The sequence below is a fragment of the Schistocerca gregaria genome, chromosome 7 (assembly GCF_023897955.1).
Source record: "Schistocerca gregaria isolate iqSchGreg1 chromosome 7, iqSchGreg1.2, whole genome shotgun sequence".
Lineage (NCBI taxonomy): Eukaryota > Metazoa > Arthropoda > Insecta > Orthoptera > Acrididae > Schistocerca > Schistocerca gregaria.
Genome location: NC_064926.1, coordinates 408841148 through 408866348, shown reverse-complemented (window position 1 = coordinate 408866348; position 25201 = coordinate 408841148). Strand labels below are relative to the sequence as shown.

The 25201-nt window shown below is 43.6% G+C and overlaps 1 protein-coding gene and 1 long non-coding RNA gene across 3 annotated transcripts in view; both read left to right on the top strand.

Annotated features, from left to right (window-relative positions):
* The window catches only part of LOC126281999 (uncharacterized), a 150539-nt gene extending 139081 nt beyond the window's left edge, over nucleotides 1–11458 (top strand). The window contains exon 4 of one of the 2 annotated variants that reach the window (XR_007551316.1): nucleotides 11377–11458. This is a non-coding gene — a long non-coding RNA (uncharacterized LOC126281999). Of the gene's footprint in view, nucleotides 1–11317 lie in introns of both variants that reach the window. The other variant, XR_007551317.1, reaches the window with a different exon arrangement.
* Nucleotides 11459–11495: 37 nt separating this feature from the next.
* Nucleotides 11496–25201, top strand: part of LOC126281998 (facilitated trehalose transporter Tret1-2 homolog) — a 49559-nt gene continuing 35853 nt past the window's right edge. The window contains exon 1 of the mRNA XM_049981387.1: nucleotides 11496–11639. The gene's annotated coding sequence lies outside the window, so the exon portion shown is untranslated. The remainder of the gene's footprint in view (nucleotides 11640–25201) is intronic.

Below are 25201 nucleotides of genomic sequence, written 5' to 3'. Positions count from 1 at the left end.
CACTGCCCAATACATCTGTGCAATGTTTGATCTGATTTTCACTGACATTTCCATTTCGCTGTCGATCGGACATTACTTTCCCAATGGCCCTCATGTCTTCCTGGAAGAGTCCATAGCCGACACGGAAGTCTTCATGCATGAAGGAATCCAACTGCTACGTAACTATATTCTCACAGTTCTTAGATGTCACGTAACCAGGCGAATGTCTCCCACAGCGTAACTGTACCCCCACTAACTCCGTCTGTCACACGGTACTGATTTTTTGGCTGATGGCACACACATACATGACCAGAAAACTGGTGCACTCAGTCATGCAACATGTTTCGATTGGTCCATGATATAGATCCGATGATATGGTGCCCATTTCAATCGTAACTGGTGATCCATACGTGGAACACTTAGGAGTCATCTGTTGTGGAGCTCCAGGTTCGACATGGAGCCTTGAACGCAGTAATCCCAAACACTTTTGTCAGCATCAATACTGCACTCTGCCACACATCTCAGCTTTCGCTACTTTACAGAACGACCAAGTCTCCGACCACCAAGTTTTGTGATGAGTCGTGATCGTCCAAGACCTTGTGGCCTACTCGTGGTTTCACCATCCTTCAACCACTCCTGAAAGCTACTCATTTCCGTAGTACTCGGACAGACCACCAGCTTCGCAGTTTCCAAGAATCACGTTGCTAGGCGCCAAACCATAACAATCTCCGCCTTGTCAGCGTCACTCCTTTATTTGCAGTGCTTATCTTACCTTAAGACCAATGCCCTATGGTAGCTGTTCAGCTTACAAAGGGTGTTTCTAAAAGAAAGCACTCCGTCTTCAGGCCACGAGTGGTCCTTCGGGACCATCCGACCGCCGTGTCATCCTCAGTTGAGGATGTGGATAGGAGGGGCGTGTGGTCAGCACACCACTCTCCCGGTCGTTGTGATGGTTTTCATTGACCGGAGCCGCTACTATATGGACGAGTAGCACGTCAATTGGCATCACGAGGCTGAGTGCACCCAAAAAAATGGCAACAGCGCATGGTGGCGGGATGGTCATCTATCCAAGTGCCGGCCACGCCCGACAGCGCTTGACTTCGGTGATCTCACGGGAACTCGTGTATCCACTGCGGCAAGGCCGTTGCACGTGTTTCTAAAATGAATGTAAAAATGAGAGGTCTGGTAGCGTGTCTCACTATAAGTGACCTCCACATAGCTACAACCCATGTCCGCACAATTTAGCGTTCGGCCCTATACGTCATTTAACAGCGCAGTGCGCCGCCAGAAATGTCCGTATACAATCAGACACACAATTCGAAACTGTAGTAGGGTACAGAACAACGTTTTACCTGCAGACTTTAAAAAACTGCTGGAAGTTTAGTCCTTGAATGCATGGCGTACAACGATGCCTGAGGGATTCTCGCACCATTTCAAATACATATGGCAAACTGTGAACTACATCAGCGGCGGACGTAACGACGGGCTTTCAGCTCTTCGTCCGTCTCGATAGGTGTTTCATAAACAACAGATGTCAGGCGTCCCCAGGTGAAAAAGGTCAAGGGATTGTCAAGTCGGAAGAACGCGCAGGCCATGCCACTGGCCCACGGTGCCATATCCAGTTCGCACCCAGTTGATTTCGCACTGCATGAGCGAAGTGAGCAGACATGCCGTCATGTTCATATCACATGCACTGTCACATGTTGAGCAGGATATCTTCCAGTTACTAAGTCACTGTTTCCCTTATGAAGATTAACTATCTGTTTGCGTTCAGTCGTTGGTAAAGCATGTTTCGATCAATTGTCTACCAGACTAGCCCAAACACTGACGAAGAAGCCCCATTGGTACCACGAACAAAGGCGACAGGCGGATCTTCCCGTGTCCGTACGTGTTCATTAAGGCGGTTGATCCACTTTCCCTTCTAAAGGACCCCTCGAATGTAAGAAGTACAAAGTACGGGAATTCAGATTGAGTGGCACTCTTCTACAAAAACTACTGGCAGAAGTCAATGTGATGCGAAAAATCTTCTCGGTTAACGGCTTAAATTTTCTGAAGGCGGTAAGGGAGCAAATTATCTTTAGTGAACACATGCCAGACTGTGCCCTCGCTTGCCGTGAGTTTGCTGAGGGTGTGTTTTGCATTACTTCTCAAAATGGCTCTGAGCACTATGGGACTCAACTGCTGAGGTCATCAGTCCCCTAGAACTTAGAACTACTTAAACCTAACTAACCTAAGGACATCACACACATCCATGCCCGAGGCAGGATTCGAACCTGCGACCGTACCGGTCGCCTGGTTCCAGTCTGAAGTGCGTAGAACCGCTCGGCCACTCCAGCCGAGTTCTAACGCCTTCTCTTCAAACTATGGTGTATGCGCTGTGCGTGGACAACCATGTCTGTCCGACCTTAACACGGGCATCGCAAAACGAATGCATCGGACTTCGATGTAGGCCGTAAGTGCTCATGGGCCATTGCGATACCTTGTTAGCCAATAAGTCACCTCTAGTGCACCTGCCTCTCTTTGGGATGGTGGTGGACATGCATGGATCTGACACTCGACGATTCAGAAACTGCTAAAAGTACAACAGTCGAGGAGAGAGAGTATTTCAATCTGCCACCTCGTAAGCACAGTGTATTTCTACCACTTCCTCTGACGGAAAGCGCGCCATTTCCCTCCTCTCAACATAAAACCAAGCTCAAGAGTGTTCCCACTTGTTGATGAGCAAATCGAATTATCCACTGTACACAGATGCCGCTCTCTATACCGTTTCGTATCAAACAGACATTTGCACTGGCAAACACGATGCGTTCGCGTCCAAGAAAATGCCAGGCGAAACTCCATGGTGTTGCTCCGCCCGGTATAGCTGCTGCCAATTCGACACAGATAACAGGTTGTACGGTATGCTTACCTACCCAGCGGCGCGCGGCGCTTTTAACCTTGTTACTGCTACAGACGTGCTCTCTGCATTTCGTTCTGAGGGTGGCTCTTCTTATGACGGTACTCCTCTTCAGATTTTGGTGCCTGAGCTGAAAGACGGCGTTCCAATCAATACGAAATACCTACTATCGCGTTAAAAAAATTGAAAAATTAAAAATACTATAACGAGTAAGAAACTGATATTCGCACTTGTTGCAATCTGATATCTTTACTCGATCACTGAATTTCTTTTCGTTCTTCGTTATACTTACGTCACTGCATTAAATTAAGTAAAACATTGCCTGTAAATTTAAAGTGTTTGCAGCGGTAGAAATGCGTTGCGTAAACTATGCGTATTGTTGACTTTAACTGATACACTACAGCCAATTAAATTTAGATAAGATATGGAAATTTTATTTAAAACTGAGAGCAGAATGACATTTCATTTCATCCTAGGGCATCTGCGTTTTATATCCAATGGACGGTATCATGAACGATTCAAGATATTGCAGTTAGGTTCCTTACAAATCATAGCACGCGGTGAGACACATATAGTGTGTGGTAAATACTCGAAACTTTTGATTCATCGTAATATGGAAGCGACTCGTCCGCACCAATGAGAGGTCGGCAGCTCAGGCCATACAGGGTGCTTCTGAAGTGATGGTCAATATTCAGGGATATGATAGGATTGATCATTCGAAACAAAAATGTCAATAAACATGGGCTCTAAAACTCATACCTTAAGAGCTATAAGCAATTGTTGATCTTCGATTGTGTGAAACAAATGTCTTCCACTGCAAGTTCTTTGCTTTCCATATTTTGGGAACTGGTAGTATGGAGCAAAACAGAAAAAGTCGAGTAAACATGTGCTCTAAAATGTAAACCTTAAGAGCTACGAGCACTTGGTCATCTTCGCTACTTTGAAACACAACTCTTCTTGTGAACAAGTGCTCATAAACTTTAAGGTATGCATTTTAGAGCACATATTTCCTGGACACTTTTCTTGTTTTGGTCCATACCATCACTTCGCAAAATATGGGAAAGCAAAGAGTTTGCAGTAGAAGAGACTTGTTCCGGAGTATCGGAGATCAAGAAATACTCATAGCTCTTAAGGTATGCGTTCTAGAGCGCTTGTTTACTTGACGTTCCTGTTTTGAATGATCATTCCTGTCATATCCCTCAATATTGACCACCACTTCTGGAACACCCTGTATACAGACGTCCATAGCAGTGTAAAAGAACCCAAGTGGCGGGCGTATACGCTTCCACAGCAGATGGGGAATAGCTAAGCAGGACTTATACATACGATCATGAGAGCGAAAGGGTTAAATGACCTGTTGCGGCGAGCGCTAAGGGATGCGGACATGGCTTGCTATGTGAGAGGTGCTTGTTATGACCTACTGTACCAGCCCTGTCATTTCTTTAATTTTATATGAAAGGGTGGTGTCTGTTCTTTATGTAACTGATTCACCTAGATGGGCAATGGATCAACCTTCTTCAGTGCGGATGCTCAAGTACGTGCGACCTCCTGCGGGTATCTCAGAGTAGCGAGCATGAAGGAAATCGATAGGGACGGCAGATAGGTGGCGCTGTGAGGGAATGTGGATCAGGGTGCCAAGATATTCTGTGCCATTGTGGTAGCACTATGTCCCGGATGGCGCAGTGGTTACCGCATCTGCCAAGTTCGCACGAGGAGCCAGGTTAGAACCCCGGTGTGCTACACTTTTTCACTCGTCACCCCTGATTCAACATAATGTCCTGATGCAGCTAACGTCAGTAATACCTTATCTTTCCCTCCTCCCCACCTCCAAATTATATATATATAACGCCGTAAAAAGTGCTTTCCTTACCGCGTCACGGACCCGCAACACCAACAGGTTTTCTTACAGAAAGATGAAGGTTGTGCGATGTGTAGTTGAATTTCAATACAGTCTTAATTTATTGCCACGAATTTTTGAACTATTATCTAGAAACTCTAAACTGGTAGTACATATTCAATAATCATGGTGATATACAAAGGTTTACATTATGTATATACACTCCTGGAAATGGAAAAAAGAACACATTGACACCGGTGTGTCAGACCCACCATGCTTACTCCGGACACTGCGAGAGGGCTGTACAAGCAATGATCACATGCACGGCACAGCGGACACACCAGGAACCGCGGTGTTGGCCGTCGAATGGCGCTAGCTTTGTAGCATTTGTGCACCGCCGCTGTCAGTGTCAGCCAGTTTGCCGTGGCATACGGATCTCCATCGCAGTCTTTAACACTGGTAGCATGCCCCGACAGCGTGGACGTGAACCATATGTGCAGTTGACGGACTTTGAGCGAAGGCGTATAGTGGGCATGCGGGAGGCCGGGTGGACGTACCGCCGAATTGCTCAACACGTGGGGTGTGAGGTCTCCATAGTACATCGATGTTGTCGCCAGTGGTCGGCGGAAGGTGCACGTGCCCGTCGACCTGGGACCGGACCGCAGCGACGCACGGATGCACGCCAAGACCGTAGGATCCTACGCAGTGCCGTAGGGGACCGCACCGCCACTTCCCAGCAAATTAGGGACACTGTTGCTCCTGGGGTATCGGCGAGGACCATTCGCAACCGTCTCCATGAAGCTGGGCTACGGTCCCGCACACCGTTAGGCCGTCTTCCGCTCACGCCCCAACATCGTGCAGCCCGCCTCCAGTGGTGTCGCGACAGGCGTGAATGGAGGGACGAATGGAGACGTGTCGTCTTCAGCGATGAGAGTCGCTTCTGCCTTGATGCCAATGATGGTCGTATGCGTGTTTGGCGCCGTGCACGTGAGCGCCAAAATCAGGACTCATACGACCGAAGCACACAGGGCCAACACCCGGCATCATGGTGTGGGGAGCGATCTCCTACACTGGCCGTACACCTCTGGTGATCGTCGAGGGGACACTGAATAGTGTACGGTACACCCATCGTTCTACCATTCCTAGACCGGCAAGGGAACTTGCTGTTCCAACTGGACAATCACGTCCGCATGTATCCCGTGCCACCCAACGTGCTCTAGAAGGTGTAAGTCAACTACCCTGGTCAGCTAGATCTCCGGATCTGTCCCCCATTGAGCATGTTTGGGACTGGATGAAGCGTCGTCTCATGCGGTAGGCACGTCCAGCACAAACGCTGGTCCAACTGAGGCGCCAGGTGGAAGTGGCATGGCAAGCCGTTCCACAGGACTACATCCAGCATCTCTACGATCGTCTCCACGGGAGAATAGCAGCCTGCATTGCTGCGAAAGGTGGATATACACTGTACTAGTGCCGACATTGTGCATGCTGTGTTGCCTGTGTCTATGTGCCAGTGGTTCTGTCAGTGTGATCATGTGATGTATCTGACCCCAGGAATGTGTCAATAAAGTTTCCCCTTCCTGGGACAATGAATTCACGGTGTTCTTATTTCAATTACCAGGAGTGTAGTAATAATGTGCGTTAACAGCAACGATTGGTAATATTAATGTAGAAATTAAACAGAAAATTTAAAACAAGAGTCTATTAGAAAAACATAAACTGAAAGGAAATAACTCAAGTTTCAATTTAATAAATCCGAGCTTATATTACTAGACATCTTACAGACAGCCTCGGAATATTTGGAGGTTTGCCAAATAACTACAACTATATGTACTTCTAAACCCATTGCTTGTATACGACTCTACATTCCCCACACTGATATGGGCATGCCTCGGCGATCCTCAAGTCTATGCTAACCTATGTAGATGGCCACAGCATTCTTTCTTTCCTTCTTTCTTCTGTTTTTTGAAAAAAAATCTTTCTCCTAATGAAATTTGCATGTTCCTATCATTGTCTATAGTGATGCAAAAGCTTCTTATGATCTGTTGACGTTATATTGATACTCAGAGCGTCCACTTGGTCTTATAGACTGAAAGTGAAGCACTTGCCTTTCAGTTATTCTTTGAGCAATCATATTAACAGTTTTTCACTAGTTTTGGTCACATACAATTGTTTGCAGATCGCCGTCAGTTCGTCTGCAATCTCTGTCTACATGTAAAAGAGGGCAACTGAAAACAGCATGACCAGCGGGACCTTCCTGTCCACATTCACAGTTTGCTGTGTTACTACATCCCACTCGATGAAAATGTTTGAGATGTGGACCGTGATCTTATGATAGTTCCACCATACCTCGAGTAGGAGCAATGTCGCTCTGTTTCACTCTGTTCCTAATGCTTTGGGATGTATTGTGAACCCACCTTGCAATGCTTCTAGTGGCTGTACAACACGCAACGGTAATTTATAGTCAGTAGTGGTAGAATAGGCAGTCTGATGCATAACCTTAGTCGCTTCCGAGTAACAGATTGCTGACAGCTATGGGCGAGCGGTTCCAAGCGCTTCAGTCCGGAACCGCGCTGCTGCTACTGTCGCAAGTTCGAATCCTGCCTCGGGCATGGATGTGTGTGATGTCCTTAGGTTAGTTAGGTTTATGTAGTTCTAACAAGGGAACCTCCCCATCGCACCCCCGGCAGAATTAGTTATAAGTTGGCACAGTGGATAGGCCTTGAAAAACTGAACACAGATCAATCGAGAAAAAAGGAAAATGTTGTGAGGAATTATGAAAAAGATAAGCAAAATATACAAACTGAGTAGTCCATACGCTAGATAGGCAACATCAAGTAATGTGTGAGCTGAGGAGCGCCGTGGTCCCGTGGTTAGCGTGAGCAGCTGCTTAGCGAGAGGTCCTTGCTTCAAATTTTCCCTCGTGTGAAGAGTTCAGTTATTTATTTTCAGGCAATTATTATCTGTCCGTCTGTCCGTCCGATGCGAGGTAACTGCGCTGTAGTATAGGGACGTTACACCTAAACAAACATCAAAACATATTCCTGTCATGTAACGCACATGCCGTTACCAGTGTCGTATAGAATATATCTGACGTGTTTTCCTTGGAGGAATCTACTTCTACATCTACGTCTACATCTACATCTACATGTCTACTCTGCAACTCACATTTAAGTGCTTGGCAGAGGGTTCATCGAACCACAATCATACTATCTCTCTACCATTCCACTCCCGAACAGCTCGCAAGAAAAACGAACACCTAAACCTTTCTGTTCGAGCTCTGATTTCTCTTACTTTATTTTGATGATCATTCCTAGCTATGTAGGTTGGGCTCAACAAAATATTTTCGCATTCGGAAGAGAAGGTTGGTCACTGAAATTTCGTAAATAGATCTCGCCGCGACGAAGAACGTATTTGCTTTAATGACATCCATCCCAAATCGCGTATCATATCTGCCACACTCTCTCCCCTATTACGTGATAATACAAAACGAGCTGCCGTTTTTTGCACCCTTTCGATGTCCTCCGTCAATCCCACCTGATAAGGGTCCCACACCTCGCAGAAATATTCTAACAGAGGACGAACGAGTGTAGTGTAAGCTGTCTCTTTAGGGAACTTGTTGCCTCTTCTAAGTGTCCTGCCAATGAGACGCAACCTTTGGCTCGCCTTTCCCACAATATTATATATGTGGTCTTTCCAACTGAAGTTGTTCGTGATTTTAACACCCAGGTACTTAGTTGCATTGACCGTCTTGAGAATTGTACTATTTATCGAGTAATCGAATTCCCACGGATTTCTTTTGAAACTCATGTGGATCACCTCACACTTTTCGTTATTTAGGGTCAACTGCCACCTGCCACACCATACAGCAATGTTTTCTAAATCGCTTAGCAACTGATACTGGTCTTCGGATGACCTTACTAGATGGTAAATTACAGCATCATCTGCGAACAACCTAAGAGAACTGCTCAAATTGTCACCCAGGGCATTTATATAGATCAGAGGTCCCAGGACGCTTCCCTGCGGAACACCTGATATCACTTCAGTTTTACTCGATGATTTGCTGTCTATTACTACGAACTGCGACCTTCCTGACAGGAAATCATGAATCCAGTCACACAACTGAGACGATACCCCATAGGCCCGCAGCTTGATTAGAAGTCGCTTTTGAGGAACGGTGTCAAAACCTTTCACGAAATCCAGAAATACGAAATCAACCTGAGATTCCCTGTCGATAGGGGCCATTACTTTGTGCGAATAAAGAGCTGGCTGTGTTGCACAAGAACGATATTTTCTGAAACCATGCTGATTACGTATCAATAGATCGTTCCCTTCGAGATGATTCATAATGTTTTAACACAGGATATGCTCCAAAACCCTACTGCAATCCGACGTCATTGATATAGGTCTGTAGTTCGATGGATTACTCCTACTACCCTTCTTAAACACTGATGCTACCTGCGCAATTTTGCAATCTGCAGGTACAGATCTATCGGTTGCGAGCGGTTGTATATGATTGCTAAGTAGGCAGCTATTGTATCAGCGTAATCTGAAATCGGTTGACCTATGACCTTGCGATGAAATGTTTTCGGTTCCCATTGGAGAGACACGTCCTTTCGTCTACTAATCGCACTGTTTTGCGGTGCGGTCGCAAAACACACACACTACACTTGTCACAGTTAACTGAGACGCCAATGAACGGAGGCATAGATCATAACTTTGCGAAAAACTTATTACTGAACAGAGACGTCAATGAACGAACGGACAAATCATAATTTTGCGAAAATAAAGAACGTAAACCTTTCACTCGAGTGAAGACAAGAACCAAGGACCTCCCGTTTCGCAGCTGGTCACGCTAACCACGGGACCACGGCGCTTCTGTGCTCACACTGTCCTTGATGTTGCATATGTTGCACATAGACTGTTCAGTTTGTATAGTTTGCTTATTTTTTCATAATTCCTCATAACTTCTTCCTGTTTTCTCGATTGATCTGTGTTCAGTTTTTCAAGGTGTATCCACTGTGGCAACATGTAACAAAATCTGAGGGGGGTGGGGGTTGCTATGGGGAGGTACCCTTGTAAGTCTAGGGGACTGATGAACTGAGATGTGAAGTCCCATAGTGCTCAGAGCCATTTGAACAATTTTTTAAGGAAACAAAAGAAAAATTCGGAGTAGGTATTAAAATCCATGGAGAAGGAGTAAAAGCTTTAAGGTTCGCCGATGACATTGTAATTCTGTCAGAGACAGCAAAAGACATGAAAGAGCAGTTGAACGGAATGGATGGTGTCTTGAAGGGAGAATATAAGATGAACATCACCAAAAGCAAATCGAGGATAATGGAATGTAGTCGAATGAAGTCTGATGATGCTGAGGGAATTAGATTAGGAAATGAGACATTTAAAGTACTAAAGGAGTTTTGCTATTTGGGGAGCAAAATAACTGATGATGGTCGAAGTAGAGAGGATATAAAATGTACAATGGCAATGGCAAGGGAAGCGTTTCTGAAGAAGAGAAATTTGTTAACATCGAGTATTGATTTAAGTGTCAGGAAGTCGTTTCTGAAAGTATTTGAATGGAGTGTAGCCGTGTATGGAAGTGAAACATGGACGATAAACAGTTTGGACAAGAAGAGAATAGAAACTTTCGAAATGTGGTGCTACAGAAGAATGCTGAAGATTAGATGGGTAGATGAGATAACTAATGAGGAGGTATTGAAAGGAAATGGCAAGAGGAGTTTGTGGCACAACTTGACTAGAAGAAGGGTTCGGTTGGTAGGACACTGTCGTGACCAACTGCTGTCAAAACTGATATCTAACAGACATTACAGTACGATAACATGTGTTGGAATGACACTGACGAAATTATGTACACATATTTAGCAATAGGCAGCTCTACAGCTCTCAACACTTAAGAATTCAAAGTAATCTCGTGTCTGTCTCTGCGTAGGCATCAGGGAATCACCAATTTAGCACTGGAGGGCAGCGTGGAGGGTAAAAATCGTAGAGGGAGACCAAGAGATGAATACACTAAGCAGGTTCAGAAGGATGTAGGCTGCAGTAGGTACTGGGAGATGAAGAAGCTTTCACAGGATAGAGTAGCATGGAGAGCTGCATCAAACCAGTATCAGGACTGAAGACAACAGACTGGGTGTTGTGTGATTTCCTTAGGTTAGTTAGGTTTAAGTAGTTCTAAGTTCTAGGGGACTGATGACCATAGATGTTAAGTCCCATAGTGCTCAGAGCCATTTGAACCTGAAGACAACAACAACAGTGGCAGAATAGGCAGTCTGATGCATAGCCTTAGCCACTTTTAGTAAAAAATTTCCTGCCTTGTGGCCGAGCCGTTCTAGGCGCTTCAGTCCGGATTAGCGCTGCTGCTGAGCTCGCAGGTTCGAATCCTGCTCTGGGCATGGACGTGTCTGATGTCCTAAGATTAGTTAGATTTATCTAGTTCCAACTCTAGCGCACTGGTGACCTCAGATGTCATGTCCCATAGTGCTCAGAGCCATTTGAAGCATTTTGAGTAAGAGATTTTACATGTTATAGAAGGTTTCTTTTCTCACCTAGAAGAATGCTTAAATATCTACAAGCAGTGCTGCGTTTTACAGGTAAATCTGTGAAGGCTGAGAGTAGCGATGTGTAGCGTATCGTGTTTGGGTTGGGGCAGCCACGCTGGGCGGGGCGACGGCCGGCCTGGTGGGCGGCTGGACGAGCAACGCGGCGCCGGCGCTGCGGCTGCGCGGCCTGTCGGAGCCCTCGCTGGCGTGGGTGGGCGCGCTGCCCGCCGCCGGCGCGCTGCTGGGGGCGCTGCCCGCCGGGCTGCTGGCCGCCGGCCTGGGCCGCCGCCGCCTGCTCGCCGCCGCCGCCGTGCCCAGCGCCGCCGCCTGGCTCGCCGTCTACTTCGCCATCGGCGACATCGACTCGCTCGAGGTGGGTCGCCGCCGCCTCTGCTGGTTACCGGCGCGGTCGCGTTCACGCCACGAAACGTTAACGACAGCCCCGCACATTTGCACAAGCCCCGCCCATTTACCCCCCTCCACACCTACCCCCCGCCACACCGACCAAGAGCCCATCAATATGATCTTTGGTAGTCCTCGTCGCTGTCGTGTTTTTGTTCGTCGTTTTTTGTTTTACCGCGGTTGTTCCTAATCTTGACTGTCGTGGCCAACTGCTGTCAAAACTGATATCTAACAGACATTACAGTACGATGTGTTGGAATGACACTGACGAAATTATATACATTTGTTTAACAATAGCCAGCTCTAAGGCTCTCAAACACTGAAGAACTCAAACTAATCTCGTGTTTGCTATAAGCAAGCACCCATAAGTGCTCACAGGTAAAAATTCACCCATTACACAGGCAAATATTAATGAATAATGTCACTGTATAAATATCTGACTGCTTGCATTACGCATTTCTACATTATGCCACTCTTATATTCTTTAGTCGGAAACAAACCAAGACATCGACTTTTCCTTGTTTATGCACAACATTCACTTCAGACAATCGAGGTAATGGACAGCATCCTTGGCGATACTATCAATTAACATTTCACAACAGAATTTCTTACACTACGTGAGGTGACCGAAATTTGCGAACACTGCAGTTAACAAATGTCAGATTATTTAATACAGTGCAGACGAAAGCTCATGAAATAAAAAAGACAGTGTGGATATCATTTTTATTTTTTATTCTTATTGACGCTTTTTCAAATCGCCTATTCAATGAACATGTTTCTAATTCTTTTCACAATGGTACCGGAAAAACTGTATTTCGTACTACCTACTGATTTTCTCCCTTGTTATGACTGGCATATCTGTGATACGATCATCTTTGATGTTGGAACATGCGGCCGACCATGGACGGAGCTTAGGATATGGATTGTTGTGGAGGGGGGGGGGGGGGGGGGAGGGAGTGATTGGGCGGTACTTGTGCACCGTCCGGGGCTGTCGCTAACGTTACGTGTTCACGACGTGCTCATCACAGGCCCCACTTTACGCCCCACACCAACTGCGCACGTCGTCGCAGTCCTCACGCTGTCATCCATTCTCATAGCTATCACTGACATATACACCTTTCTGTTTTTATTTATTTATTTTGACAGTGGTAAACTGTAAACAGAACATAGGACTGAGAGCACAGATTATATTGCATAGTGATATGCAGTTCGCAGTAAAAATATTTCTGTTACTGATAAATCAGACATGTGTAAAGTATTTAACGCCGGCCAGAGTGGCCGAGTGATTCTAGGCGCTTCAGTCTGCAACCGCGCGACCGCTACGGTCGCAGGTTCGAATCCTGCCTCGGGCATGGACGTGTGTGATGTCATTAGGTTAGTTAGGTTTAAGTAGTTCTAAGTTATGGGGGACTGATGACCTCAGATGTGAAGTCCCATAGTGCTCAGAGACATTTGAACCATTTTTTAAAAAGTATTTAACAATCATTTTCTGAACATTACTGATGAATTAAATAAAAATTTACTTTCTACAGGAAATAATATAACTTTCTTAGCAAGTGCCTTTCCAAGATTGATGTCTGAAATACTCCTCTGTGATACGGACAAGAGGGAGATTGAGTCAACAATTAAATCACTGAAGACTAAGGACTCTCATGGTTATGTTGGAGTGTCTAGCACAACATTAAAGTACTGTGCTGCAGATGTTAGCCCTGTATTTAGCCACATTTGTAATTTTTCCTTTAGGAATGGTCAGTTTCCTGAACGATTAAAGTACTCAGTAAAAAGGGAGAAAGGGATGACGTAGATAATTTTAGACCTATTTCTATCTCATCAGTCTTTGATAAAGTTATGGAAAAACCTGTGTATGTAAGGATAATTGATCATTTTATATCACACGATTTGCTAACAAATGTACAATTCGTCTTTAGAAGTCGTTTAACAACTCTTTTCTCTGTGAGGTACTGGATGTGCTAAAGAAAACTTTTCGAACGTTTGCGTATTTTTTGATTTAACTAAGGCATTGTAATGTGTTGATCACAAAATGTTGCTCCTGAAGTTGGACCATTACGGAACACTGGGAGTAGCTCTCAATTGGTTCACCTCTTACTATAGCAACAGGCAGAAAAGGTCATTAATCACAGTGTTGATAACGGCTGTGATGTGGGATCTGAGTGGGGTACTGTCAAGTGTGTGTTGCCCCAGGGATCAGTGTTGGGGCCACTCCTGTTCCTTATTTATATAAAAGATATGCCTTCTACTATTATGGGTAACTCTAAAATATTGCTGTTTGCTGATGACACTAGCTTGGTAGTAAAGGATGTTGTGTGCAACATTGGCTCTGTTTCAAATAGTGCAGTACATGATCTTAGTTCATGGCTTGTAGAAAATAAACTAACATTAAATCACAGTAACACTCAGTTTTTACAGTTTGTAACAACAGTTCAAGAAAACCTGACGTTTTAATTTCACAGAATGGGCATATGAAACTGAACAGCTCAAATGTCTAGGTATTTAGATAGATAGTAACCTGTCGTGGAAAGCCCAATTTCAGGATCTTGTTCAAAGACTTAATACTGCCATTTTTACCATTTTTACTATTCGAACGGTATTAGAAGTGAGTGATACTTCGACACCAACATTAGTCCACTTTGCTCATTTCCATTCGCTTATGTCGTATGGTATTATATTTTGGGGTAACTCTTCCCATTCTACAACGATATTTTGGGCTCAGAAATGGGCCGTTCGGGCGATAAGTAGTGTGAGTTCATGAACCTCTTGTCGACTTCTGTTCACGAGTCTGGGTATTTTTACATTGGCCTCTCAATGTGTATATTCCTCATTGTCGTTTCCTGTTACCAATATTAGTTTATTCCAAAGAGTAAGCAGCTTTCACTTGGTTAATACTCGGCGGAAATCAAACCTACATTTGGATCGGACTTCCGTAACTCTTGCGCAAAAAGGTCTGCAGTATAATGCTGCATTCATTTTCAGTAAGCTGCCACTGGAATTCAAAATTCTTAGCTGTAATCCACGCGCTTTAAAATCGGAACTGAAGAGTTTCCCCATGTTTCATGAACATTTATTTTTATCTGTTATTATTTTTATGTTGTAATTTAATGTACTGACACGTTCCATGTCCTTGGAGATTTGCTCCTCAGTTTGTTCCTACGGGACTTGGCGTGTAAATAAATAAAAAAATAAATAAACATTTACACATGGCAGTACTCTACTGTAAACAAGGTTTAAAGCGCAGTGCACTGCCGAAGCTGTTATTTGTACTTATGTGATTTATGAAGAAAGGTGATTATCGTCAGACAATGGAAGCTAAAAGTCTTTGAAAGTGGAATCGTAGTTGGAGCTAGACGCATGGGACATTCCATTTCGGAGATCCAATAATTAATACCCACAGTGTCAAGACTGTGCGAAAATGCCAGTACCTCTCACCAAGGACAACACAGTGGCCGACGACCTTCACATAAAGCCTGAGAGCACTGGCATTTACGTAGAGTTGTCGGTGCTTACTGACAATCTACACTATGTAAGATCACCGCAGAAATCAATGTGAGACCTACGATGAACGTATCTTTTATGTAAGTGTGGCGAATGTTGGATTTAATGAGCTATGGCAGCAAATTATTGACGCTAGTGCCTTCACTAATTGCACGACATCGCCTGCAGCGCGTCTCCTGGGTTCGTGACCATATCGGTTGGACCCTAGACGACTGGAAAACGGTGACCTTGTCCGATGGTGCCAACTCCACTTGGTGAGAGCTGATGGTTGGGCCCCAGTGTGGGACAGACCGCACGAAGCCATGGACCCAAGCTGTCAAAAAGGCACTGCGCAAGCTGGTGGTGGCTTCATAATAATGGGGACTGTGTTTACATGGAATGGACTGGCTCATCTAGTCGAACTGAACTGATAATTGACTGGAAGTGGCTGTTCAACTACTTGAAGTCAATTTGCTGCCACTCATGGGCTTCATGACAATTCCCAAAATCTTTGGGCCACACTTGTAGGCCATTCATTTGAGGAACTTAAGCACAGTTCGAACGAATGATTTAGCCATTCAGATCGTCCGACGTGAACCTCATCGAGCATTTTCGGGTATGTAGTGGGGACGTCAGGTCGTGTATAAAATCCTGCATGGGCAACAATTTTCCAGCCATGAATGGCTGTAGAGGCGGCATGGCTCTATATTTCTCCATGGGACTTCCAATGACTTACTGAGTCCATGCCATATCGAGCTGCTGCACTACACTGGGTAAAAGAAGGTCTGACGCGATATTAGGAGATATCCCATGACTTTTGTCCCCTAAGTGTAGATGCAGTTATGGAGCAGTGTGTTCAAGTATTTGGCGATAGCTCAGAATTAAAAATGCGTAAATAATTTCAGTGTTAAACTCAGAGTGAAGAGCAGAGAGAAAGGGAAAGAGCACTGAGGTCCTCAAGGGGGGTTTATTGTCTGCTGACATGATAGAGGAAAAGTTGATATCAATTTTTGAATAAAAATGTGATCCACTATAAAAGATTATGACATGGTGAAATTGCATTCCCAGCAATGTGTCTTGCAAACAAGCAGCGACCTCCATGCTCTGACTCTGCCTAGAGTATCAAATTCATCTCCTATTACTGGTGTAATTCGACATTGTCTTCACTGTCACAAAGGAGTCGACGATGTGTGATAGGTTAAGGATAGTATGGGATAGCGCAAGTCTACGTAGGTTAGAGTGGACCACATGTTCAATAACATTCTTACATTTTGCTAAAGACCCACAAATATATTAATAACTGGCATTTTAGCTGCAGCTTCACGCATGCATGCATAGGTTTCATACACTGAACACACCTCCCCCTCGCCCCCCCCCCCTCCCCCATTCTCTCTACCCGTCTTCCCCCTACTGTCTGTTGACTTTATCCTTACACCTCTGTATGCCCAACTCGTCTCTCTCTTCATCTGCTTCTCCCCCTCGCACCGTACGTTTCCTCCATTCACTCTCCCTAACCATATCTTCCTCCCCCTCTCTCTTTCAATTTCCACCTTCCCCTCTTCCTATTTCACTTGCACACCACATCTATACAACTTCCATCTACCTCATGGACTCTCCTCTCCCTGTCCTTTCCTCCCCCCCCCCCCCCCCCACCCAACTCTGACCATCACCTCCTCTGTCCTTCTCAACCGGCCCACAGGCACACTCCAGTAGGTGTACAGTTCATCAAAGGAGACAAATACTATTCCCACGACATGCCTATCATGCAGGGCAGACAACATATCAGGACCTATAAAACAGTTTATTGCCCCTGATACGTAGGCTACATTGCAAAGCAAGTTGTTTTGGCAGGCTGATACTGTCCCAACAGAGTATTTCTGTCTTTCAAGAAAGCCTAAACACCAGGGGTTCCAAAGAAAAAGGAACTTTTATGCCCATATCTCTGCTCCTATTCGATATAGAGGGTTATAAATCCCACAGTGCTGGTACTGTACAACCTATTATCAACACTGAAGCAGAACCATCTGTGTAGAAAAACCAGAACATATACTCCCATCTGACAATGTGCCACTTTTGTTGGCAATGGTTTTAGCGTGTGACGGCATGTTTAACAGACTTTCAAAAGTCCCTACCTATCTCTCGTCCACCAGCGTAAGACACAGAAAATCAGAAATTAAACTGCATTCAAAATTAATTCATAAAGTGCTCTTATTACTAGCCTCAAAGTAATATTAATCTCTAATTAGCTTATTTCTTATGTAGGGATAACAGACTGCCATCCCTGGAGTGTGTGGCACCACAACGTTATCAAGCTGTAGAAAACTGCCTATCAGACATTTAAGTAACCATACAATGGTAATGGCTAGGTCACCTCTCCTCCTTCTAATGCGTTACAAAACGTGGCTTTCACGTACGAGGCCGATACCTACACCTACGTGATTACACTGCTATTCACAATAAAGTGCCTGGCAGAGTATTCAATGAATCACTTTCAAGCTGTCTCTACCGTTCCGCTCTCGAACGACGCGCAGGGCAAACGAGCACTTACATTTTTCTGGGCGAGCCCTGAGATCTCTTATTTTATCGTGCTGATCGTTTGTCCCTATGTAGGTGGGTGCCAACAGAATATTTTTGCAATCGGAGGCGAAAACTTGTGATTGAAGTTTCCCGATAACATCCCGTCGCAACGAAAAACGACTTTGTTTTAACGTTGCCAACTCCAGTTCATGTTTCATGTCTGTTGCACTATCTCCTCTATTTCGCAATACTACTAAACGAGCTACCCTTCTCTGAACTTTTTCGAAGTCGTCCGTCAGTCCCATCTGATGTGCATCCCACACCGCACAGCAGTACTCCATAATAGGGCAGAGAAGCATGGTGTAGGCAGTCTCTTTAAAAGACCTGTCGCACCTTCTAAGTGTTATGGCAATGAATCGCAGTGTCTGGTTTACTCTACCCACGACATTATCTACGTCATTGTTCCAATTAGGTTACTTTTAAATGTAATCCCTATGTATTTAGTTGAATTTACAGCCTTCAGATTTGTGCGACTTATCGCGTATTCGAAATTCAGTGGATTCCTTTTAGTACTCAAGTGAATAATTTCACACTTTTCTTTATTTAGGGTAATAGACACTTTTCGCACCTTACAGGTATCTAAGTCATTGTGCAATTCGTTTTGCTTATCTGATAACTTTACAAGGCGGTAACTGATAGCATCATCTGCAAACAATCTAAGAGACCTACTCAGATTGTCTCCTATGTCGTTAATATAGATCAGGATCAATAGGGGGCCTACATCACTTCCTCGGGAAACTGCGGATATTACTTCAGTTTTACTCTATGAATGTCCGTCAATTACTACAATCTGTGATCTTTCTGACAGGAAATCACGAATCCAATCGCACAACTGAGGCGACATTCCACATGCACGTAATTGGGTTAGAAGACGCTTGTGAGGAATGGTGTCCAAAGCCTCCTGGAAATACAAAAATGTGGAAACAATTTGACATCAGCTGTCGATTGCACTCATTACTTCATGTGTATAAAGAACTAGTTTCCAAAGCGTTGCGGAAAATAATAACCAATGAACTGAACCTACTTTCCATGTAAATACTATGCCCGTGAGGCTTTGGTGTGAGTAAATTCAGATATAAGGCAGTACTGTTGACCTACACATCATTCAGGGTGTCCCACAAAATTTCCCCCGGGCCTTAATTCTCCATCCCCTAGTTTAGACCCTTCTGAGGATCCAGCATCACTGTGTCGGCAGCATCTTGTGGTCGTACGGTAGCGTTCTCGCTTTCCACGCCAGGGTTCCCGGGTTCGATTCCCGGCGGGGTCAGGGATTTTCTCTGCCTCGTTATGGCTGGGTTTTGTGTGATGTCCTTAGGTTAGTTACATTTAAGAAGTTCTGAGGTGTTAAGTCCCATAGTGCTCAGAGCCATTTTTGAGCAGCGTGTCCGATGGAGCATAAAATCTGATTCATCACTAAAAATCACCTGTGGTCCGGTCTGGCACATATTTTCAGCTTGTTCCACTAATTGTTAGGCAGCGCTTGAATACTTAGTCGAGCTTATGTGGAACATGCTTCAGTTATTCATATACAACTTTCGCTCTTATGAATAAAAACATAAATCTTTTGCCGTTCATAAGGGTGAAGAAAGTTCTAACGAGTAAAAAGTACCATTTTTATGTTTGTACATGTAAAATGTATTTCCATTGAAAGTAAGTTTTTTTGTTACTTAAAAACGCAGAGCTTACGCTATCAAATAATTTTTGTTACTTATAAAATGCAATTTATATTTTGTAAGGTTATATAATACCCAATGAGCTGACACTGAACGTTCTGCGGTCCTAATTATATGGAAAACAAACAGAGAAACAAAGAAAAGGCATCGGCTCTCCGTTTATCTCACACACATTCGTTATGTTATTTACGTACTTTATCAGATGTACCGAACCACAGTTTTGGTAGAGTGCAAGTCTAGCTGTAATATGGAAGAAATCAGTTCTGCCTGACAAGTAATTTTTGCATCAGCGATTTTTTCAGTGTATTTCAGAAGACGATTGGCTCTTTAAACGTTTGGTGACATAAATGTAATTCCAGTGAAGTCCTTATTATCACATTCTTCTGCGATTTCTTTTTTGCAGTATTTGCTGATTAAATTAGCAATGTAATTACGTATTTCAATATTATTTTCATGAAAAGAAGTTATTATTCAATAGTCTGTTTACCTCGATTAGCTATTTTGCTAATCCATTCAATTTTTGACTAGCACTTTTCCGTCAAGGTTGTGGCAGAAACATGAGCAACACTGTTGCCATAGTGAACTATTGAATAATCCTTAGATGCTACAACCTTTCCCTTCCCGTTGGTGTGCCGGTCGAATCACTTGAAATCAAGAGTCATCAGTACCAGTTTTAAATGGAACTTATCTCCACTATTACCCTTTAGGAAGCAGATTCTCTCAGCTGCGTCCACTGGAGCGCCCTGTCAGCCTGAGGCTACAGTGCTGGGTGAAATGTCTTTAAAAGTTGTGTTGTTTAGTACTACAACAGTAGCTGCATAAATCAATATAATTCCGTCTGAAGACAATCGTAATTGAAACAGACATCTGTTTGACTAACAGAGATCCGACAAAAGAGTATATGTCATTGGACGAGAGATTTTACGCAGTCTAGGCCACAGATATTCGAAATATGCTCCACGGACGCACTGAGGGCAGTATTGTGCTATGTGGGACACTCATCTGTGCTTTCCTGGGACCTGTGGTTGTAATCGAAAGCACCTTGACAGCTCTACATTATGTGAACATATTATGGACCTCCTGCACCCATTTGTGCTTAACGTCTTCTCCGGCTGCTATGTCCTTTTGTAGTAGAATAGCAGTTCACACGTAAGTGCCTGGCAGAGGGTTCATCGAACCGCGCCGGCCGCGGTGGCCGTGCGGTTCTGGCGCTGCAGTCCGGAACCGCGGGACTGCTACGGTCGCAGGTTCCAATACTGCCTCGGGCATGGATGTTTGTGATGTCCTTAGGTTAGTTAGGTTTAAGTAGTTCTAAGGGACTTATGACCTAAGATGTTGAGTCCCATAGTGCTCAGAGCCATTTGAACCATTCATCGAACCGCTTTCACACTATTTCTATTCTGCTCCACTTGCTACCGGTTCATGGCATAAAAGAACACTTACATCTATTCGTGTGAGTTCTGTTTTCTCTTATTTTATAATCAAGATAGTTTCTCCATATTTATATGGGTGTGAAAAAGATATTTTTGCATTCGGCGGACAACGTTGGTGAAAGAAATTTCGTGAAAAGTTCTCGCCGAAACGAAAATGATTGCAACCCGAACTCGCGTATCATATCCGTGACACTCTCTCCTATTTCACGATAACAGGTATTGAGCTCTACTTATTTGAACTTTTTCGATGTCCTCCTTCAATCCTGTCTGTTAAATGTCTCATACTGTACTCATTACTCTGGCAGAGGACGGATAAGTGTAGTGCCGGTAGTCTCTTTAGTACACTCGTTGCATCTTCCCAGTGTCCTGCCAATAAAACGCAGTCCTCGGTTAGCCATCCCCTCAATATTATCTATGTGATCGTTTCTATTTCAGTTGTTCGTAATTGTAATTCCTAGGTATGTACATGCATTCACCGTCATCACATTTTTGCTAGTTATCGTGTAACGAAATTTTAAGAACTCCTTTTAGTTCTTATGTGAATGACATCACACTTTCCACTATTAGGGCCAATTACTACGTGTTGCACCAGTTATGATCACAATACTAGAAGGTTAAATGACAGTATTATCGGTAAACAATCTAACAACTACGCTCATATTATCTGCTGAATCGTTCATATAGATTAGGAAGAGCACAGGGGTTATAACACACCCTTGATGAACATCAGGTATTACTTCTGTTTTACTCTAGGATTTTCCGTCAGTTACAACGAAATGTAACCCTTCTGATTGGAAATCACAAATCCAGCCTCATAATTGAGACGATAATCTGCAGGCACACAGTCTGATGAGCAGTCGCTTGAGAGGAACGATGTCACAAGTCTTCTTCAGATCTAGAAATGCGGAATCAAATTCAGTTACCCAGTCGATAACACTTATTGTCGATAGCACTCAGTACTTTAAGCAAATAAGGAGCCAGTTGTGTCTCACAAGAACTATGATTTCGGAGTCCATGTTATTTATTTGTCAATAAATCGATGACTGCCACTGTCAAAGGGCCCTTGTCGCAGTCTAAGAGGGCTTAATTTCTTATGTAGAGCCACCCTACATATTTAATTCTTGTTTTTACGCTCTATTAGCATTCCCCAGGTCTATTAACATACTGAATTTGGTAAATAAGAAGTTCCTTTCATAATTCATGTTACAACTTGCAAAATGCCTTGGTAATTCCACCTGTCCCCACAGACGATATAGGAATTAAAGTAGATGTTCATTTTGGTTAGTGAGAAGCTGTATTTTTCCGTTTTCATTTAGCACAGCAGCCTACTATACAGAGACAGCGGAGGGACGCAAGCATTAGACCTTCACCACAACCATAAACGTGTAGTTTTATCTTGTCCTCGGGGACGATGCAGAGTTCACCCTTCCACTTTCCACGATTTTTGGGCTGGTCATGTTAAAGCGACGGTAGGTAACGTGCCGGGCAGCTAGAAGGCGCTCGTGCAAGGCCGTCATGTGTTCCCGCACTAATATCCCCTTCACATAAAGAAAGCGACGGTTGGAAGTTTTCCGTGAAAACCACAACAAAAAACGTCTCAACGGCTCCTCTGGAACAAATTGGTTCAAATGGAACTGCCCACTATGGGCTTAACATATGAGGTCATCAGTCCCCTAGAACTTAGAACTACTTAAACCTAACTAACCTAAGGACATCACACATCCATGCCCGAGGCAGATTCGAACCTGCGAGCGTAGTGGTCACGCGGTTCCAGACTGAAGCGCCTAGAACCGTTCGGCCACCCTGACCGGGTGCCTTGGAACATGGCTACAAAGACGGATAGCATCTGCCCGTATGTCTGCCCACAAAATAAACAAAAAGTCTCACTCTTGCTGACACTCTGTCGAAATCTTGAAATTTCATTGGGGCGATCGTAGCAGTACCAGGAAAATTTGGATAGAGTTTGAACGGCTCTCGGAATCAGTATCGTCACTGGTGTTTGATTTGGAGGTAATCCTAAACTTGAGAGTAAAGTTAGAATTTCTGTTTGGAAACACTCTGCCTTCTGCCTCCAAAAATGGCTGACATGCATGATAGTGAAACAAGGCTGATCTATTTACCACCGAATTCACCTGATGAGAACCCAATAGAACACATCTGGAATGTTACTGAGCGTATTGTGGTTCACAGGTGAACCAATTCGCTGTTAAGCAGCTGATCGTAATGTTTTCGCCCATCAGTGGTTATCAGTTTCAGGTCGCACAGATGCCAACATTATCATTTACAAATGCTTAGCAAGTCATTATCACATGTTCTATTGACAAAAAAATGGGAACGGGAGATGGGGTTATAAAATACTAGGAAACTAAATTATAAAATGAAATTAACTTGTATACATAAATACGTGTACTTGGACTTTTCAAAGCACAACTGAACACATCAGTAAAGGCGATCACAATTCAAACAATTCTCCACTCTGCCTGTTGGAAGTGAAGGCTGCAGTCTATTCTAACATTCATGGTGGTGTCTGATTGTTCTATATCGTGTCTCCCTACCACTTTCGCGCAACGACGCTCTGAGCGTGTTTTTTAGGGAATTGAGTAGTTTGAACCTGGGACCTGTTGCTGGTAAGGAGACGCTAGACTACACATGACATGTAGAATTCAGAAGAGTTCAGTGAGACTAGCGATGATATAACCAAATACTTAATTATCTCAGCGTCAGCTCCACTACACTCCCTGTAAAAGAATCTTAATACTAACAAAATTTAGTGGAAGGGGTTAAAGGCTTTCCTATTTTTAGTTAGCTGGTAAAATAACGTCGAAAAAGCAGTTACGTTTACCATTGGAAATTTGATTCTACTCACAAAACATCGTTTATAAATTGCACTATTGATAAAAGGAAATGTTTTAATACAGGATGGTAAAAACCAACTGCATTCAACAAAAATGTGAACGAATATTCCCTGAATGGGTTTCCAAGTTCTACAATGAATCGAAGGATGACCTATGCCATATCACATCTATAATCTAGGTTTCAATTAAATTTCACAAAAGAGAAAACTATCAAAATGGTCTACAGTGACCCTCAATTATCTTTAATTACTTATCTAACTTGTCTTAAATTACAGTGGCTGATGTGGCTTCTCAATAATTATATAACAGAGAAATCATCGCATTTCAGACTTTTACTTCAAGTGGCAAATGTGAACACCATGAGCTTTAATTTACGATCGACACTAGTATTACACAAAAAGGGGGTGTAACAGATGAGACCTCTGCAGTTATGAGTGAAGTTTTATGCGCTCTTATGCGGCATCGCGTGCGTTCATTACCTTGTCGGTGTTCGTCTGGGAGCGGCGGCCGGCGCAGCAGCCATCCAGCTCGCCGTCTCGGAACTAACTCTCCCCTTCACTTCTCCTTACTACAATTTACCTAAGTTGGTTTAAAAAAAACTATCTGGCTGTGTTTTCATCTGACCAATCAGGATCTCAATGTTAACCTTAAGCTCCACCTACAAAAATTCTGTCTATCCAATGAGAAACGTTATACTTTTCGTGGTGGGGCAATGTTTTTAAAGTTTGCAACGTAACAGAGACGTGAAAAAGTCTGACGCTAAAACTTACGGGTGGCGTTGTCCAAATGGTTAGCTGCCGACGTGGGTGTCCAGTCCGTCCCTTATCGTAGGGCCTTCTAGCTTAACACGGTTCTGCTCTTGGCTTCTGTTCTCGTTTCTCCCCTCGGAACTGCGTCTGTCTCACGGTGGGAAGGTATGTCATGCAATTAGGCATTCTTGTATTCGTTTGTGGTATTCCATTTGCTCACTCGTTACTCGTATTACTTTGGTTAATTTAATTTCACGATTTATTTGGTGCTATGTGACATACTACTGCATTTGCTTATCATGTCATGGTTTTCATGGAAGGTGTTGGATTTGCCTGACACCTTGCATATCACCACCCTTCGAACTTAATTTTTGCACTGAATTTAGGCACTGATTGAATCGTTGTCTAAGTGAGTCAAAAATTTTCTAATTTATCTAAATTTTGTTTCGCACTGTTCAGCTACGATATTATATTGTATGCTAATTTGTATTATTAATTTATATTTCTATACTCTTCCACATTATAATTAAAAATGACAAGAGAAGAATATTTTTGTGCTATTTTTAATTATTTTCTTTCTTTATTTAAATGTGAAGTTTGTTTTTTAAGAAGTTTTTTTATCGAAAGTGAGGAGTCTTGCACATCGATTTTCTTAGAAATATTGTTTTTATAAATGTAGTAATTAAGTAAAATCTATTCCTAACACATTTTCTAAATATCACGTGCAAGTAAAATGTTTTTGTTTCTAGACACTCAT